Source organism: Ictalurus punctatus, unplaced genomic scaffold, assembly GCF_001660625.3.
Source record: "Ictalurus punctatus breed USDA103 unplaced genomic scaffold, Coco_2.0 Super-Scaffold_100056, whole genome shotgun sequence".
Lineage (NCBI taxonomy): Eukaryota > Metazoa > Chordata > Actinopteri > Siluriformes > Ictaluridae > Ictalurus > Ictalurus punctatus.
In genome coordinates, this window is record NW_026521088.1 from 1,629,242 (window position 1) to 1,647,729 (window position 18,488).

Below are 18,488 nucleotides of genomic sequence, written 5' to 3' on the forward strand. Positions count from 1 at the left end.
TGGATGGCTTGACTTCTGAAATTTATAAAGCCTTCTGGTCCCTCATTGGTCAGGATTTATATGAGGTGTTTCTCGAAAGCTTTGAGTCAAATATCCTACCCCTCAGTTGTATAAGAGCTGTAGTGACTCTTTTACCCAAGAAAGGAGATCTTGGTTTATTGAAGAACTGGCGACCGGTCACTCTTTTAGGAACTGATTATAAAATATTGTCTAAAACTCTGACAAATCATCTTAAAAAATCTATAGCGTCCATCATCCATGAAGATCAGTCCTACTGTGTACCCTAGCGATCTATATTTCACAATCTTTTGTTGTGCGGGACATTGTGTACTTAACGGAACTGCATACATTAGATCTTGGTCGCCTTTGATAAATTTGACCATGAATACCTGTTCAAAATACTTGAAAGCTTTGGCTTTGGGAATCAGTTTATTTCATGGATAAGGCTTCTTTATAAAGATGTCTATAGTATGCTGAAAATAAATGAAATTTTGACCAGACCTTCTTCTGTAGGTAGAGGTGTGACACAAGGGTGTAGTTTGTCTGGTCTCTTGTACACGATTTCCATTGAGTCAATGTTGAGGATGCTGAGAGACAAGCTGCAAGGATTTACAGTTCCAACATCTCACCTTTCAAACACACCAGTGGTGAAACTCACCGCGTATACAGATGAAATCCCAGTGATCATTAGATCTGAAGATGATGTTAAACATCTTACCTCATGCCTCAACATCTTTTAGAGTGCTTCTTCCTTACGGATCAATTGGGGGAAAAACTGACACTTTATTGTTAGGCCATTGGTCACACCAAAATCCACCTCAGCTTCCACATCAGCGCCCTTGGAATAAAGAGGGGGTTAAGATACTGGGGCTGTTCTTTGGGACTGAACAGCACATGAACAAGAATTGGGAAGGACTTGTAGAAAAAGTGACAGGCAAGCTCCAGAGATGAAAGTGAATTCAAGCCCAGCTTTCCTACAGAGGCAGGGTGCTGGTGGTGAATAATCTAGCCACCTCAATGCTGTGGCATCGTCTAACCGTGTTGGACCCTCTGAAAGAGCTTTTGTCACAACTTCAAAAAGCCTTTGTAGACTTCTTTTGTAGTGGTCATCATTGGCTTCCCCCCTGGGGTACTGTGTCTCCCTACAATTGATAGCGGTCAGGGATTAATTCATTTAGCCTCTAAGGTGAAATCCACGAGGTTGCAGACCGCCCAAAAACTGCTTTACTCGTCGGACTCTCTACCATGGATTAGCTTTGGCCTTGCCATTCTACGTGGAAAAAAACAAGATGGATTTTGATAAAGAAATGTTTCTGATTTCGGGAAATGTGGTAAAAGACATGTTTAAGATAAGGTTTTATGGATCGGTTCTTGAAGCTTGGGGTTACTTTAAGTCGGAGCGGAAAGAACATTTTGGTTTTGATGAACCACTTCTGCACAGTCCTTGGTTTTCTAAAAAAATGCACTATATCCAACACCGAAATTTCTAACTTTGTTTTAGCTGGGATAACTAAAGTTGGAAACCTGTTTGACTTGTCAAATAGAGAATGTTTTTCAGTACAGAATCTAACTAGAAAAATTACTGGTAGATCAGAGAGAATAGTCGGGAACATATTAAAGGATTTGAAAACATCTTTTCCTGCATGTTTGTGGGATAATATATAACCAAGTTTATGTCCGGCGGTAACACAAAGGTCTTTTTTTCCAGAAGTGTACATAACTCCACAGGTAGCTCAAATTAACAATGGAGACAATGTAAACATGTTGTTATCCTTTAAAGGCTTGCAAAGTCTTCCGTTTTCCATGGTGAACAAACAAAATGCATATATTTCCTGTGTAAAGTCCGACTTTGTCAGACATCTAAGGGGGACTCATTTCTTGAAGTCGGGAGATAATGAACCTTCATGGCGGTTATTGTATAAGAACCCTCTACCAAAAAAAGTCTGGTGACTTACAGTGGCAGATTTTACATTGTGCATTACCAACAAAAGTGTTTTTGTTTAAATGTAAATATGCACCGTCTCCACTGTGTACTTTGTGTGATGAACTCGATACTGTGTTTCATGTCTTTTGTGAATGTTGTAAATTATCTCCGCTCTTTAATCTATTGTATACAATGTTTCGTAGTTTGGGGATCATTTTCTTGAAAACAGGGTTTATTTATGGGGGTAGATATTCTCGCCACAGGCAGGAAATCTGTACCTATTCGAATTTTTTGGTCGGTCAAGCAAAATTAGCCATTTGGAAGGCTGACAAAATGGGATCAGAAGGGAAAGAAGTAAACATGGTTAAATTATTTAAGGCCTTGGTTGAGTCTAGGATTAGATTAAAGTATGAATTTTACCAAATGAATGGTGATCTTCCGATGTTTGAGAAGAAATGGTGTGTAAACAAAGGGGTGACTTATAAGAGGCGAGAATCTCTTTTTCAATTGGTAATGGTTGTTAAAACAATGTGTTCTGTATGTTAAGGTTTTTTAATTGTAGAATAAATTATATTTTAAAAGTCAAAGTCTCTCTCTCTCTCTCCCCCTGCAGATGTGTTGTTATCTCTAGCATCCCTGCTGGTGCCTCTGCAAATTACACCTGCAACATGAGGGGTCGTTATGTGAACATCATCATTCCCAATGTTATCCAGGCTCTCACGCTCTGTGAAGTGGAAGTCTATGGGGTTCCAGGTTACACTTTTATATCCAGTTCACAATTTCATATACATTTGAAGTCAAATTAAGTTTTACAACAGCTGCTAAATATCAACATTGCTAATTTTTTTTAGTGCCTGTTACTAAGAGGGCATTTCTGAGATTGAAGTTTAACATCAGTGAGTATCTTATAACCCTACTGTGAGGGACAAAATGATTCAAAAGGTTTGTGTTCATGACATGTATGGTAGATTCATAAATAAATAAATAAATAATACTAATTTTTCATCATAGACGATATCTGCCAATGCCCAGCCTTCAGTGCGTCAGATCTGTTGGACTACAGAACCAGAGGTGGAAAATGAAACTTAAAAACGGTAGGAAATATCAGTACTACTACTGCAATAATAATAATAATAATAATAATAATAATAATAATAATAATAATACAACTACTTCTACTGCTAATAATAATAGTAATATAGCCATAAGAGGCAATCTGTCCAAACACTCCCTGCATATAGCACTCCCAGTGGCCAGTTCTTGTCAAGATTCATAGAACAATAAAGAGACCATATGTGAACATACTTATGCATATCACATTTTGTGATGATGGCTCAATGCTAGTTGTGTAACCTACCTGCTGAAAGCCGACTGGCAGAAGGCAGACATTTTTGAAGTAATTCAGTTACAGATTAGCAGAAAGCGCACAGCAAATTCTGCTCAATTGGCATTTTGGTTCCTGAGAAACAGCTATTTGAACTTAACGCTGACCCTTATAAACATGAACAGCACGCCCCAGGTAGCCAATTTGAGCGAGATTGCATTGGATACTAGGAGGTCCATCCCTGAACTTTCTATTCAAGTTTTGTGGCAATAAACCAATGGGAAACTTTTCAATTATCTGATATCTGATTGGCCAATGACAGGCATGTTTTTTTTCAGTAATTAAGTCATCATGAGAATCTACTATAGATTAGCACATACAGTATATCTACCATATCAAATTTCAGCTTGATCAGACATACAGTTCCTCATAAACAGCTATCTGATCTTAGCTCTGTTCCATTTGTATGACCAAATTTGGCACATAGCAAAAAATGCTAAACTAACTTTTGCCAACTAGTGCTAGGATGTTTGGCCTAGCTTCAGAAATTTGGTGACAGTCCTCATTAATTAATTTTTGGTGTGATGCTCAATAATTATCAAAAACATGTTGACATTTGTAAACAGCAACATCTCACTTTCCTGGGTAATGGGAGGAAGTAGTACAACCCCAATTCCAAAAAAGTTGGGACATTGTGAAAAATGTAAATAAAAACAGAATGCAATGATTTGCAATCTCATAAACCCATATGTTATTCACGGTAGAACATAAAAAACAAATCAAATGTGTAAACTGAGGAAATGTAGCATTTAAAGGAAAAAAATAGGTAACTTTGAATTTATGGGCGCAACACGTCTCAAAATAATTTGGACGGGGCAACAGAAGGCTGGAACAGTAAGTGTTACTAAAAAGAAACAGCTGGAGGAACATTGTGCTACTAATTATGTTAACTGGCAACAGGTCAGTAACATGATTGGGTATAAAAAGAGTATCTTAGAGAGGCAGAGTCTTTCAGAAGTAAAGATGGGCCTCTGTACACCAATCTGCGAAAAACTACATCTACAATTTGTGGAACAATTTCAGAATAATGCTCCTTGATGTAAAATTGTGAAGGCTATGAATATCTCATCATCTACAGCACATCATATCATGAAAAAATTCAGAATCTGGAGAAATCTGTGGCCCGAGTCTCTTTCCATAAATCTTAAATAAACACCTCCTTATAGATAGCTTCACCATATCAACGACTAAAAGTTTTTATTAAAGTAGTATAGCACAAATCTGTTTATTATTAGACTTTGATTATGTGGAATGTTTGCCAGAGAAGTCTCTGTGAATGATTTGCTATCATAGAAAGGATAACTTATTACAATGAGAACATTAATATAAACCTGAGATATGAATTGCAACCTTCAGACCTTCTGACCTATCAGATTCCAGAGTGCAACAGCAGTGTGATATAATTTGTATTAAATACACTAAAATCTCTATTAATAGTTCCATGAAATTTGCAGAAAATCAGTTTACTGTTACTTATTTATTAATTCATTGATTTATTTCTTTTACCTGAGTGATATTACAGTCAAGAATTTTGTCATTCTGACTTACAGGTGGCAGAAATATATCTGAAACAACAAGAAGAAGAAGCGGAAGAAGAAGAAGAAGTGTTCAAAGAACAAAAAGAAAGAAAAAACATCAAATGTGTGAGGTTTGGGTTTAGCACTTGAAAATGCTAGCTAACTGATGTTATAGGTTTATTAATTAGAAGTACTAGAAGTTTTTTAGTTTGTTTGTTTGGGAAATGTATCCATGAAAAATTATTACCACAGGGTTTGTACAAGGTGCTTGAATTTGGCATTTGGAAATTTAAGTACTGGAAAACCTTGAAAGTAGCCAATATTTTTTTTTATGTTAAAAAAGTGGTTAAAAAGTGCTTGAATGATAAAACGTCAATAAATAAAAAATAACAATCACTTTAAAGGGTTTATTTGCAAAAGAACACGAATACAATCCTTTCACTCAAAATATGACTCCCCACTGCACCCCTCCTCCTCCTGCCGTTCACTCATTCATTTTAACAGGGACAGCTTCGGTCCACTTCTCAGACCCCTTTAGCAACTTTTTTTTTTAAAGCATCTAGCGACATATCTAGCGACTTTTTGGACAACCCTTAGCTACTTTCCATAGAAGATAATGGCCAGTACTGCGCGGCGAGTGCGAGGTCCTGCTTTCAGAAACAGAAAAAATGTCCAGAATGTCACTGAAACACTTCAGCCTATGATTAGCCCTGGATTCCTGGGAGGACACTGTAGCAGTCTCTGAGGATTTCTTCTCATTACTCCACTGTAAAAACAAACAAACAAAACAAACAAACAAACAAAAAAAAACAAACCACTAAATGCTAGCTTCATCTTCTTTTAATTTGATTGTCAGTGCTCAACTCAAACCAACAGCAGAATTATTAATAATATCACGAATGATTGTGTCTAAAATCAGCCACTGATTATATCCCACTTGTTTGTTTCTAGATAGTATGATTTATTTAGCCAAATCTAAACTCACTTCTCCATTTGTGTAACTGGATACTCAGGATAATAAAATTTCACTCTCGTTTCCATCCACCCCCATTTTCTACATCTCCTATCATACAGGAACCTTGAGCCTATCCCAGAGATCATAGGGCACAGGACAGGGTACACCCTGGACAGGGTACCAGGCCATCGCAAGGCACACTCACATACACATTCACACACCCATTCATACACTACAGACACTTTGGACATGCCAATCAGCCTACCATGCATGTCTTTGGACAGGGGGAGCAGCACAGGGAGAACACGCAAACTACGCACACACAGGGTTGTGGTGGGAATCAAACCCCCAACCCTGGAGGTGGGAGGCAAACGTGCTTAGCACTAAGCCACCGTGCGCCCCACTCTGGTCTCTTTAATAAAAATGTGACACACAGAATAGCACAATGTGCTATCAAATAAATAGTGGGTGACTGTTTTCTTTATAGTGTATATGCACTGTAAATGACTTCTTATTTAAAAACATAAATGTAACTGACATGCTGCTTTATTAAATCATAGCAACTTGAGCACCTGCCTAGCCCTACTCTGAATATGAGGAACTTTCCTACACAACTATTGACATAACTAATGGTCTGCACTTATATAGTGCTTTTTAACCTGAGCAGTGTTTCCCATTCACCCATTCTCACACCAATGGTAGCAGAGCTGCCATGCAAGGTGCTAACTTGACATCAGGAGCAACTTGGGGTTCAGTGTCTTGCCCAAGGACACTTCGAGTCATGTGGGCCAGGAATCGAACCTCCAACCCTACGATTAGACAACCTGCTCTACCACCTGAGCACAGCCACCAACTAGATAACTAGATGTTTAAGTCAGCCTATCCCATTCCTTCATTTTCTTGTTACATATAGATTAAGTCTCTTAAGTGTTTCCTACATGTATATATTTTTTTAATTAGCATATGTCTACCAATATGTAAGCCAATGCATATGTTTTACACTACTAATACAAAATGTCCCAGTGAGGCCTTCTACACCCATCAAAATATTGCCATCTCACTGTTTGACAGAATAAAATATAGCAATGATGCTTTAGAATTAGATAAATTAAGTTTCTGCAAAATATTAATTGAACTATTCATTTAGAATTCAAAAAGTACATTAATGACTTTTGTAATGACTACTGTGTAGCCCATGTAGCACACTAACCCTAATGTGCATGACCGCATGTACTATGTTGCAATAATAATAATAATAATAAAATGTATTATTATTATCACCAAATAATCACTTCACTGGACAGGAGTGTGATGTAACGACACAGGGCAGTGAGCAGGAAGTAAGCGCAGGAGCGCCGTCTTTATTGATAAACAAACTAACAGAACACAAGAAACGCGGTCTATGCTGAACAGGACTAGCTGGATCAACCATGGAACTACAGTCTAGGCATTACTCGAAAACAGAACATGGAACTGAGACCGCTAGCATGCTACACGCATTCTAACACAGCGCTAAAGCTATACTCCTTAAACACTACTAACGTTACAAACTATAATACTGCGCGAAGTGCGCAGCCACACGAGGGGTTTAAATAACCAACATAATTATCTAAAGCATAGACACCTGGAGAAATAAAGACACACCCTCGAACATAAGCCAATACCTGGACAGGAAGTAAATCAAAACAAACGAGCCGCGCGTGTCCATATGTCAGGGTCTCGTGCACGCGCGCTCTGCAGCAGTCTTTGCGCTTCGACGCCGCAGCGCCATCCACCGGCGGAAGCGTAACAGATGTAAAAACAGACTTAAAAACATTGAGTCATTTAACACAGGTCAACTGTTTTCTATTATACAAGCAGCGTGTGTGTGTTCTGTTTCATTTTCTTTTCAGGGATAAACATACTGGAGGATTTTTTGTTGATCTGGCACAAAATTAAATGGAACTAAGTTACATTAAAAAGGGGGAAACTTTGGGTACCAAGGTTATAAGTTATAAACTAGGGAACATTGAGTGAGAGAGAGAGAGAGAGAGAGAGAGAGAGAGAGAGAGAGAGAGAGAGAGAGAGAGAGAGAGAGAATCGGCATGTGGTCTGCGCCTCTGTAGCACCGCTGTTCTACAGTAAGTGCTGAGAGGGAGACCTGAACATCGGGCTGCCAGATAGCTTCATTTCAACTATAACTATTAACTGGATGGGGTGGGGTTAATATTAGACTAGTGCATAAATTACACCTAATACGTCTAGGTCACTAGTTACTATTAGCTATAATTTAATCAAAAAAGAGAACCTAGTATGTTTATTAGAAACCAACCAAAATTACTCCAATAGTGAGACATGTAAAAGTCCCTGAAGTTACAAAGGAACCCAGGGTAACTTCTAAGCAAACAAAGGCCTCTCTCACATTGGCTAATGTTAATGTTCATGAGTTCACCATCAGGAGAACACTGAACAACAATGGAGTGAATTACAGTGTTACAAGGAGAAAGCCACTGCTCTCCAAAAAGAACATCGCGGTCCATCTGCAGTTTGCTAATGATTACGTGGAAAAGTCTTTTGGAAAAATGTTTTGTGTGGAAAAATATAACCTTTTGGTTTAAATAAGAAGTGTTATGTTTGGAGAAAGCAAACACTACATTCCAGCATAAGAACCTTACTTATAAGAACCTTTCAATAATGGATGGAACAATGAATTCTGAATTATAACAGTGAATTCTAAAGGAAACTTTCAGGACATCTGTCTGTGAACTGAATCTCAAGAGAAAGTGGGTCATGCAGCAGGCCAACAGCCCTAAGCACAAAAAGCACATAAGGGTCTACCAAAGTATGGTTAAAAGAGAATAAAATTCATGTTTCAGAATTTGCCAAGTCAATGTCCTGACCTTAATCCAATAGAAATGTTGTGGAAGGACCTCAAGCAAGCAGTTCATGTCAGGAAAATCACCAGCATTCCAGAGCTGAAGCTGTTCTGTACTGAGAAACGAGCTAAAATTCTTACAAGCCGATGTGCAGGACTGATCAACAGTAAAAACAGGGAAAATGTTTAGTTTCGGTTATTTCTGACCAAGGGGTTCACACCATATGCTGAAAGCAAAGGTTCACATAGGATCACATAATAGAAAGAAAACATTCTACACACCGTTATACCACCAGCAGCAGTCTGGACTGTCGACACAAGGCAGGTTCATGCTGCTGATGCCAATGTCTGACCCCATCATCTACATGTCACAACAGAAATCAACATTCATCAAATCAGGCAATGTTTTTCCATGCTTCAACTGTCCAGTTCCAGTGAGTCAACGCCCACTCTAACCTCAGGTTCCTGTTCTTGGCTCACAGACAGGAGTGGAACCTAATATGGTTGTAGCTTATCCACCTCATTTGGCTAGACGTATTGTATGTTGCAAGAGGGTTTTCTGCTCCCCACACTTGTAAAGAATTACAATACCATACCAAGGCATTACCATAGCCTTTCTGTCAGCTCGAACCAGTCTGTCCATTCTCCTCTGTCCTCTGTCATCAACAAGGTGTTTGTTTTTCTCCATCATTCTGTGTAAACTCAAGAGATCGCTGTCTGTGAAAATCCCAGATCAGCCTCTAGAATTCTCAAACCAGCTCATCTGGCACCAACATTCATACCATCATCACTGAGATCACTGAGATTCTGATGTTTGGTGTGAACATTAACTGAAGCTTACTGAAATACTTACCTGTATCTGCATGATTTTATGCATTGCGCAGCTGCCACACGAATTAGTTAAGTTCTTTTTCAAACACATCCTGCAGAAGCAAATAAGATCGGCACTCCAGCTGCTTTGAGTAGCCTAATGCAAAATGTATTCAAAATACTATTTTTCCTAAAACAGATCATTAAGAACTCCCAAAACACCTGAAATTGGATTCAAGGCACTGTATACAGTGTTACCACCACTGAAATCACCATTTAATTACATATGCTTCAACAGTTAAAATATATCATAAATAAATAAATACATTATTATTATTATTATTATTATTATTATTATTATTATTAATAATAATAATAATAATAATAATAATAATAATAATAATAATAATAGTAATAATAATAATAATTATTATATGTGTAATTTATATAGCTCCTTACTCATAACCAATGTCGCTTTACAATTACAATGTCTCAACAAAACATGGAACATGCGGTAGACTAAATTTGAGAAAAAATATGATTTATAGTTTACAAAGAAATATTAAATTTCTCATCAAAACACGATTTCACTGCTTATGCTAAGCTTAATTTACACAAGTTTCTAATTACAAGATTGAATTATATAAAGTGAGCATGATCAATTCATGTAGTATTAATGTAAACCCATTACATTATGAAATCTTGGGGGATGTTGGCACTGACAGGTACTATAACTATAGTATTTAAATTAACATGATTCAAAGGTGTGTGATAGAATAGCACAGTGTTTTAATAAATTCAATGCTAATGAATATTAGGTGCTATTATTAATTAATATTATCCTGGTGTCTAATATTTTTTGAGAACAGTTTCATATTGAAATACAATGAATCTGCACATTTTAACAGTTCAAATGGAGAAGTTATTAATGTTTTGTCACAGTAATGATTCTGTGTCTCATTGCCAAAAATGAAAACCTCTTAACTCTGAAAGTCAATTAAACAATGTTTGAAGGAGAATCTATAATAAATGTATCATCAGATGACTAAAGGGAATGCTGGATGATCCGTCACATCAGTTTTAGCCTGACATTTTTGCTTTTGCGTCACACATTTGTACAACAGTTTTTATGAATCAGACATTGATTGATTCATAAATCAATTATCTCGCTGGATAAAACCTATACCTATATTATATATGTATATATTTATGTATGTATAAAATGTAAATGGAAGCTTTTTGCTTCATGTTTTTTTAAACTTTTCTGTAGACTGTCGTTTGAGTCAAACTTATTTGCATTTGAAGAACACAAAGTGCATTTGCCTTTTAAATAAACTAAATAACCATTTAGTGATACACCAAGTGGACAGGTCAGAGTTTAAAGGGTCAAAGAAATGACTTTCTGATCTTTGTCAAAGAAGATAAGAAATTCTGATTTCAAGTATCAAACTGATTTCAAGTATTTAAAAAAAAATCTCATTTTACAGTACACTATGATTGATTTAATATCACTTGTAAATTGTCATCATTTAAAAAGACAATACCTTTTATAGATTAAAAACACAACCTATCAAATGTTCCTATAATGTATAGATATTTTTGCGCAGGGATATGCATTTTTTCACTGCAGTCGATTCGGACCCATCAGCAAGGTAAGAATACAGTATAGTAGAACACAGAAACACACACACACACACACACACACACACACACACACACACACACACACACACACACACACACAAAATGTCTGAGACCACATTGAAAATCTGGATTTTTTTTTCTCTTACATTTTGAAATAAATTAGTTAGAATTTATTAATATTTAAAACAAAGAAAGTAAATGTTTAATATATTGGATATTTATATATTTTTTTAATTCTGCAATTGTAAACATTAAGAAACTCTGAATCTCTTGTAAAGATTCTCCGTTTTTTTTTTGTTTTTGTTTTTTTTACTGAAGTTGTAGTCAATAATACAATTTTGAATGAAAATGTTAAAATTAAATAATAAAAACATGCAAAATAGAAACATTTTCCACTAGTGCTCTCAGACTTTTGGCCCCGACTGTGTGTGTGTGTGTGTGTGTGTGTGTGTGTGTGTGTGTGTGTGCGTGTGTGTGTGCGTGCGTGTGCGTGCGTGTGCGTTTGTGCGTGTGTCTGTGTCTGTGTGTACATAAACAAACTATTAATGAAAATAAAATTTTGTGTAAGATAAATGAATGAATAAATATGTTCTCTTCTCCCCTCCAGTCGATGTGGCCTTAGGAGGAATAGCAGTACAATCTTCTTTACACTAACAATTATCCTGCTTACTTTGCTATCGATGACAACAGAGCATCTAACATGAATTTCAACTCGTGTGATTACGGCTGCTCCTAACGCCATACAGACTTCATATGAATCCATAATGAACTTTTTCACACTAACTGTTGTTACCCAGATGAGGATGGGTTCCCTTCTGAGTCGGGTTCCTCTCAAGGATTCTTCCTCTTAAAACATCTTAGGGAGTTTTTCCTTGCCACCGTCGCCACTCAGTGGCTTGCTCACTTGGGATAAATTCACACCTTTAATATCTGTATACCATGTTGATATTTCTGTAAAGCTGCTTTGAGACAATGTCTATTGTAAAAAGCACTATACAAATACAATTTAATTGAATTGAACTTATGTTTATATCCAAAATGCTCCACTGTGTGTAAGGGGCAGGGGAAACTGGTGCAAGCTGTTCAAAAGGTTTAGTTTAATTTAAGTTTGTCATTATATGCTGTATCTGCGCGCTTGCAGTGTAAATTCTGTCGGAAGTGACATGTTAGTAACGAGGACACGTTGCTGGTCACGCGCGGTGTAGACGCGCTGATACAGAGTGTAGCGCGAGTAAGATCTGTAATGTCTAATTCAAACATTATGATCAAAAGTAAAATAATGTCTAAAGTGATTTTTTATTATTCATTTAGGACTATATATATATATAGTCATAATATATATTCTGGTGCGTGTGTGTGTGTGTGTGTGTGTGTGTGTGTGTGTGTGTGTGTGTGTGTGTGTGTGTGTGTGTGTGTGTGTGTGTTGGGTTCTTTTCTGTTTTGTACAAACAGTTGTGTAAAGTTTTACTGTGAAGTTTATATTTGTTACACTCAGTTTGTGGACTTTATTTTAAATAAACAAAAACAAATGGTACTGAAAGTTCGCTCCACCCCATACGATTAATAAAAAAAATAATTGGCCAACTAATAGTAATAATAATAATAATAATAATAATAATAATAATAATAATAATAATAATGCTGTTAAACAGTTCAGAAGCTCCGTGTATTGTCCTTGATACGTGAAAACTAGACAATGCACAGTAATAACACTGATGAGCTGCGTTATTATTATTATTATTATTATTATTATTATTATTATTATTATTATTATTATTATTCTACAAGAAATAAGCTCATAGCAACACTGATGAAATACACATACAGTACAAAAAACCACACACACAAATAGAGAATGTGTTTAGCATTTTGTTTTTACATCTGCACATAATTTAGTCTGCACATAGTTTAGCAGCTGTTTTAGAATTAAAAATGTCATGTATAAGTCTACATAATGAGTCTTTATTGGTCACATATGCAGTAGAGCACAGTGAAATTGTTTTCTTCACATACCCCAACATGTCAGGAAGCTGGGGTCAGAGCACAGGGTCATGATATGGTGACCTAACCTTCTGATCAGTAAACCAGAGCCTTAACCACTAAGCCACCTCTGCCCCAATGGTGAGAGAAACATGAATGTTCATAGCATCTATTACTTCTTACCCCACTAATTGCCAAATAATACAAATATAGACTTCTAAACACCGCCATTAAAAGCTTAATAAGAGAATACTGCAATTTTTGGGAAATTGCCGTTCCCGAGTTTGGCGACACGAGGGCAGTCATGTTCCATCCAGCACAACACACGACGCCTAAAACAGAAGATAGGTTGTAGGTATTTTACTATTACTACTACTACTTCTAATAATGACCTCAATCGAAGTAATTAAATACGTAATGAACATTGTTGTCTATATAGCTGACCTCATTTTTCTACACAGTGAGTTAAAGGCACACAACTATCAGAATCCCAGGTCATAATTGTGTTTGATTGGCCAAGTAGAATAAAGTGTGCTGCGAGTCCGACTCTTTTTGAGCTTATTGGACATTACACATTGCTGTAATTATCTCATTGGCACTACTTAATTGCTCATAGTTTATTTGACGAATGCAACTGCTGCGACATATTTTGCCAATCTTAAGCTCAGCCGTCATTCTGGAGGCGCAGTTTTGGTTGATGCATGACATTTAGGTTCAAACACAGTGTGTACATCGACTGTAACACAGATAGTGAAAATGGAAATGTGAAAAGAGAAGGCCAGTGATGAGAGAGAGAGAGAGAGAGAGAGAGAGAGAGAGAGAGAGAGAGAGAGAGAGAGAGAGAGAGAGAGAGAGAGAGAGAGAGAGAGAGAGAGAGAGAATGGGGAAGAAGACTTTAGCAGGTGAAAAGCAGTGCCTAGTGTTTGTTTTAGAAAAAGAGAGCTATTGTGTGACCGTTGGCGTTAGGCCCGCCTCCTCGCCTGTTCTCAACTAGGTCCTGTCGAGTGTGGATAAATAGGTGGGCGCTGCGCGAGAACTTTTATTGAGTGACTTGATTTCGGGAACAGCATCATGTCTGGCAGAGGCAAGGGTGGTAATTAATACTCTCTTTTTGCAAGTGGTACCCTCGTTCGTAATTTGAAACTAAAGACTTTAACGACAACAACAACATCAACAACAAAAACACCTTTAACGAGGTGATAATTATCGCCACCCGGGGTTCGGTATGTCACCCCGTGTGGCCTCCTCGCCGTCGGCGGGGAGGCACTGGGTCAGACTACGTTACAGTGGAGAAGGAGAAGCGCCAGACAGGGCTGAAGTCGGAGTAAACCTTTTAAGTAGTCAATGGATATCGACTACAGATGTGTACTCTTTTATTGCAATGCCTAACAGAAAAGAGTATGAAATATGTTTTACCAAAGAACAGGCACTTCAAACATTTTCTCAAATTTTTAATAATAATACAGGAAGTGAATTCTGGAAAAACTGGGAGATGACTACATCAGCTCCCCAAGACGTAAAGAGCATTGTAGTAAAGTTTTGGACTGGGAGAATCGCTGATTCGGATGTAGAACAATACCTCTTAAGGTTTGGTGAGATACTGAACCCTGTTGACAAGCCGCTGGACCAGTTCGGGATATGGTATGGAGTCAGGAGATATAAAATAAAACTCAAGAAAAACCCCGACGGAAGTATATTGCAGATACCAAATTCCATTTCCATGGGACCATACAATGGAACGATTACATACCCCGGCCAAACAAAGCGATGTTTTATATGTAACGATTCCGATCATCAGGCAAAGGACTGTGAGAAAACAAAGTGCTGGAAATGCGGAAGCTTTGGCCACAAAGGAAAGAGTTGTAGAAATACACAAGTATGTAATTTATGTAATGAAACTGGGCATATATATTTTCAATGCCCAAATTCTTACAGCTATAAACTAAGAATGCCGAAAAATCAAAAAGACATTGACCAGAATGCAACACAAAACGCACATAACACAGAAACCAAAACAAACGATAAAGAGGATAACAACTGGGAAGAAAATAAACTACACACAAGTGAGGACGACTCGACATATGGGAGTGACTCAAGCAGCACCGATACCAGCGACAGCGAAGACAGCGAGGACTCTGAGAGCAGCGCCGAATCTCTGATCCCGGAAGGGAGACGGAAGACACCGGAAGTACCTGCTGGAAGCAGCGGAGCATCTCCGCCCAGTCTTTCGTCTGGGGAGAGACGGCAAGCATCGGAGTTTCCTGCGCTATCAGCTGTAGAAGTCGGCGAGACTCGGATCGGCTCAACCCCTGAAGGAGGTCCACAAGCCCCAGAGGAGCCTACGTGCTCAGAGGGAGAGACCGGAGCGACCCAGATCATTTCTACACCTGCAGGAAGCCTACAGGGCCGAGAGGAGTCATCGCATCCAGCTGGTGAAAGTGGAACAACTCAGACAATCGCCGACAACACAGGTGACACTGTGGACACTCCCAAGCTGGCGAAAGGTAAAAACACTTTAGACTATCCATATAAACGCCAAAGGCGAAAGAGGAATTCTCCTGGAAATGTTGACAATGCAAAAAAGGTTAAGGAATGATGTATATCGCCTACTTTTCTTCCCTTTTTTTTTTTTTTGACATAATGTCTTTGATTTTAACTTCAATTCCTATATCATTTAAAAAGAAATGTGATATATGTCTGCAGGAATTAAGGTTAAATGATGTGGATAATGTTGAGAAAATGTGGACTAATGGACATGCAATAATATCTATCGGAGAAGATTCTTATCTTAATTTCTATGGTTTTTTCAAATTTAACTGTTGCCACATGTAATGTTAGAGGGATTCAGGCAAAAATTAATCAAGTGAAAAAGTTAAATATATTGAGTGGAGAACATGTTGATATTTTATGTATACAAGAGACCAGATTAAGCAGTTTTGCAGACGTACAGGACGCTCAAAGTTTATGGATCAAAGGTCCTTCAATCTTTTCAATAGGTGAAAGTAAAGCTGATGGTATTGCGACCTTATTTTATAACAATAAATTTAAAATAATTAAGAGCCGTGAAATAATTCCTGGTCGATTAATGTTTATAGATGTGTTTTATTGCACAAAAAAAATTAGAGTAATAAATGTATACACAGCACAGGATACTGTTGGTAAAATCCGGCTTTTTAAAAAGCTTAAAATGCTCCTGTGTGTCGGTTTCTATACCATTGTATGCGGTGATTTTAATACAATCACAGATGATAATGATAAAATTTCTTCCAAAATATGTAAAATTAGGAGAGAAGGTGGTGTCCTTAAATCCATAATGAATGAACAGCATTTCACCGACATATTTAGGACATTATATCCAGAGAAAGTGGACTTTACAAGGTTTGATAAAACATGTAAAACTAGAATTGACAGGATATATATTAATAATAATTTTGAGGCAAAATTTTATACAACAAAACTCTTGGTTGAGTCGGACCACTTGACAGTTATATGTGGCATTAGATTTAAAAATGAAGAAAGAAGAAACTATTGGAAATTAAACACACAAATTTTGAAAAGTCCTTTATTGATTGTAGAATTAAAAGAAGAAATTAATAGGATTAAAACTTTAGATATCCTCACTACCAATTATTGTGATTTGTGGGAAGTTTTTAAGATTCAGATTAAAAAATTTCTTAAATACAAATGTCTATGTTTTAATAAAGAAAAAAATGAGAAGTACAATACAATTATGACACAATATATAAACCTAAAACTGAAAAATACAAGAGATGAAAGTGAGGAAAACAACTTAAAGGATTTGAAAAAAGAGATAGAAACTTTAAATAGTGAGTTTTTACTGAACATTCAAGTCCGAGCAGGAATAATTTCCGATGAACTTCTAAATCAAACAAAAGCAATTTCACTATTTAATAAAAGGAAAGAAGCCCAATATATCGAAGCCATTAAAACAGATAATGGAACTATAGTGAAAAATCCTAAAGACGTCAGAGATGCTGTTCGGATCCTTTGTTCAAACATGTACAACTCAATTGAAATAGATAATAAACTCCTAAAAACCTTTTTGAATGTAAAAAATAGTGTTGACCCGCCTTCCAAGAGCTTAGGTGAGGAAATAAAAGAGGCTGAGGTTGTTAATGCCATTAAACAATTAAATCTAAAAAAGTCTCCAGGGAAAGATGGTCTCCCGTCTGATTTTTATCATGCATGCGCCATAGATTTGGCTAAAATATTAACGCAAGCCTTCAATGATGGGATCGCTAGAGGTTACATGCATGACTCGTTCTATGAAGGCGTTTTATCCTTGTTGTATAAAAAGGGTGAAATGAGTGATATCAACAACTGGAGACATCTCACCCTAATGAATGTCGATTATAAGATTTTTGCAAAGACCATTATGAACAGGATGAGTGACTATTTGGATGTAATAATAGCTAAACAACAAACATGTGCAATAAAGGGAAGATTTATGTGGGACAACTTGAACACATTAAGAGAACTAGTTTTTGATAAAAATGGTGACAGTTTTTACATTGTGGCTTTGGACCAAAGAAAAGCATTTGACTACATCTCAAGAGACTATTTGTGGGAGATTTTAAATCTGTATCAATTCCCTGAAAATTTCATAAACATGATTAAATGCCTTTATGTTAAATCGACGGTTGAAGTAAATGTTAACGGTTCTTTGACTGAACCATTTGAAGTTATGCGGGGTGTAAAGCAAGGGTGCCCTCTGAGTGCAGCCCTATATATTTTATCTATAAACCCACTTGTACAAAAAATCCAAGATGATCATAGACTTAAAGGTCTTCAAATAGGAAAGAACAGAGTCGTGATCTCTGCTTATGCTGATGACATAACTGTATTTGTGAAATCTAAACAAGAACTAGACATCATCTTTGAATATTTTAGCGAGTATGAGCAAGTCTCTGGAGCCTCCTTAAATAAAGCTAAAACGGAATGTGTCTGGATTGGAAATGAAAAAAACAAATTTCCCATAGATGTCCCAGAAGTTCAGCAATTAAAGGTTTTAGGTATATATATAGATAATAATGGCTGTGTCGACCATAACTGGTCAAAAAAAGAAGAAATAATACAAGATGAAATTGATAAATGGAAATCATGTAATCTAAGTTATAAAACTAGAATAAATATTATTAAAACTTTTCTATTATCAAAAATACTGTTTTTATCATGCATCTTACCTCCGACAGAAGTTTGGGTAAAAAGACTTCATAAAATATGCTGTAATTTCATATGGGATACGACTCGTGAGGTTACAAAACGTGAGCTCCTTTTTAAGAGAAGGGAACTGGGAGGCCTTGGGGCTGTCGATATATCCGTAAAAACTAAAATAGCAGTGTGCAAAATCATCGCGAGTGCTATTGCCAGGCAAACCGAATGGATAGGGAACATCTCTA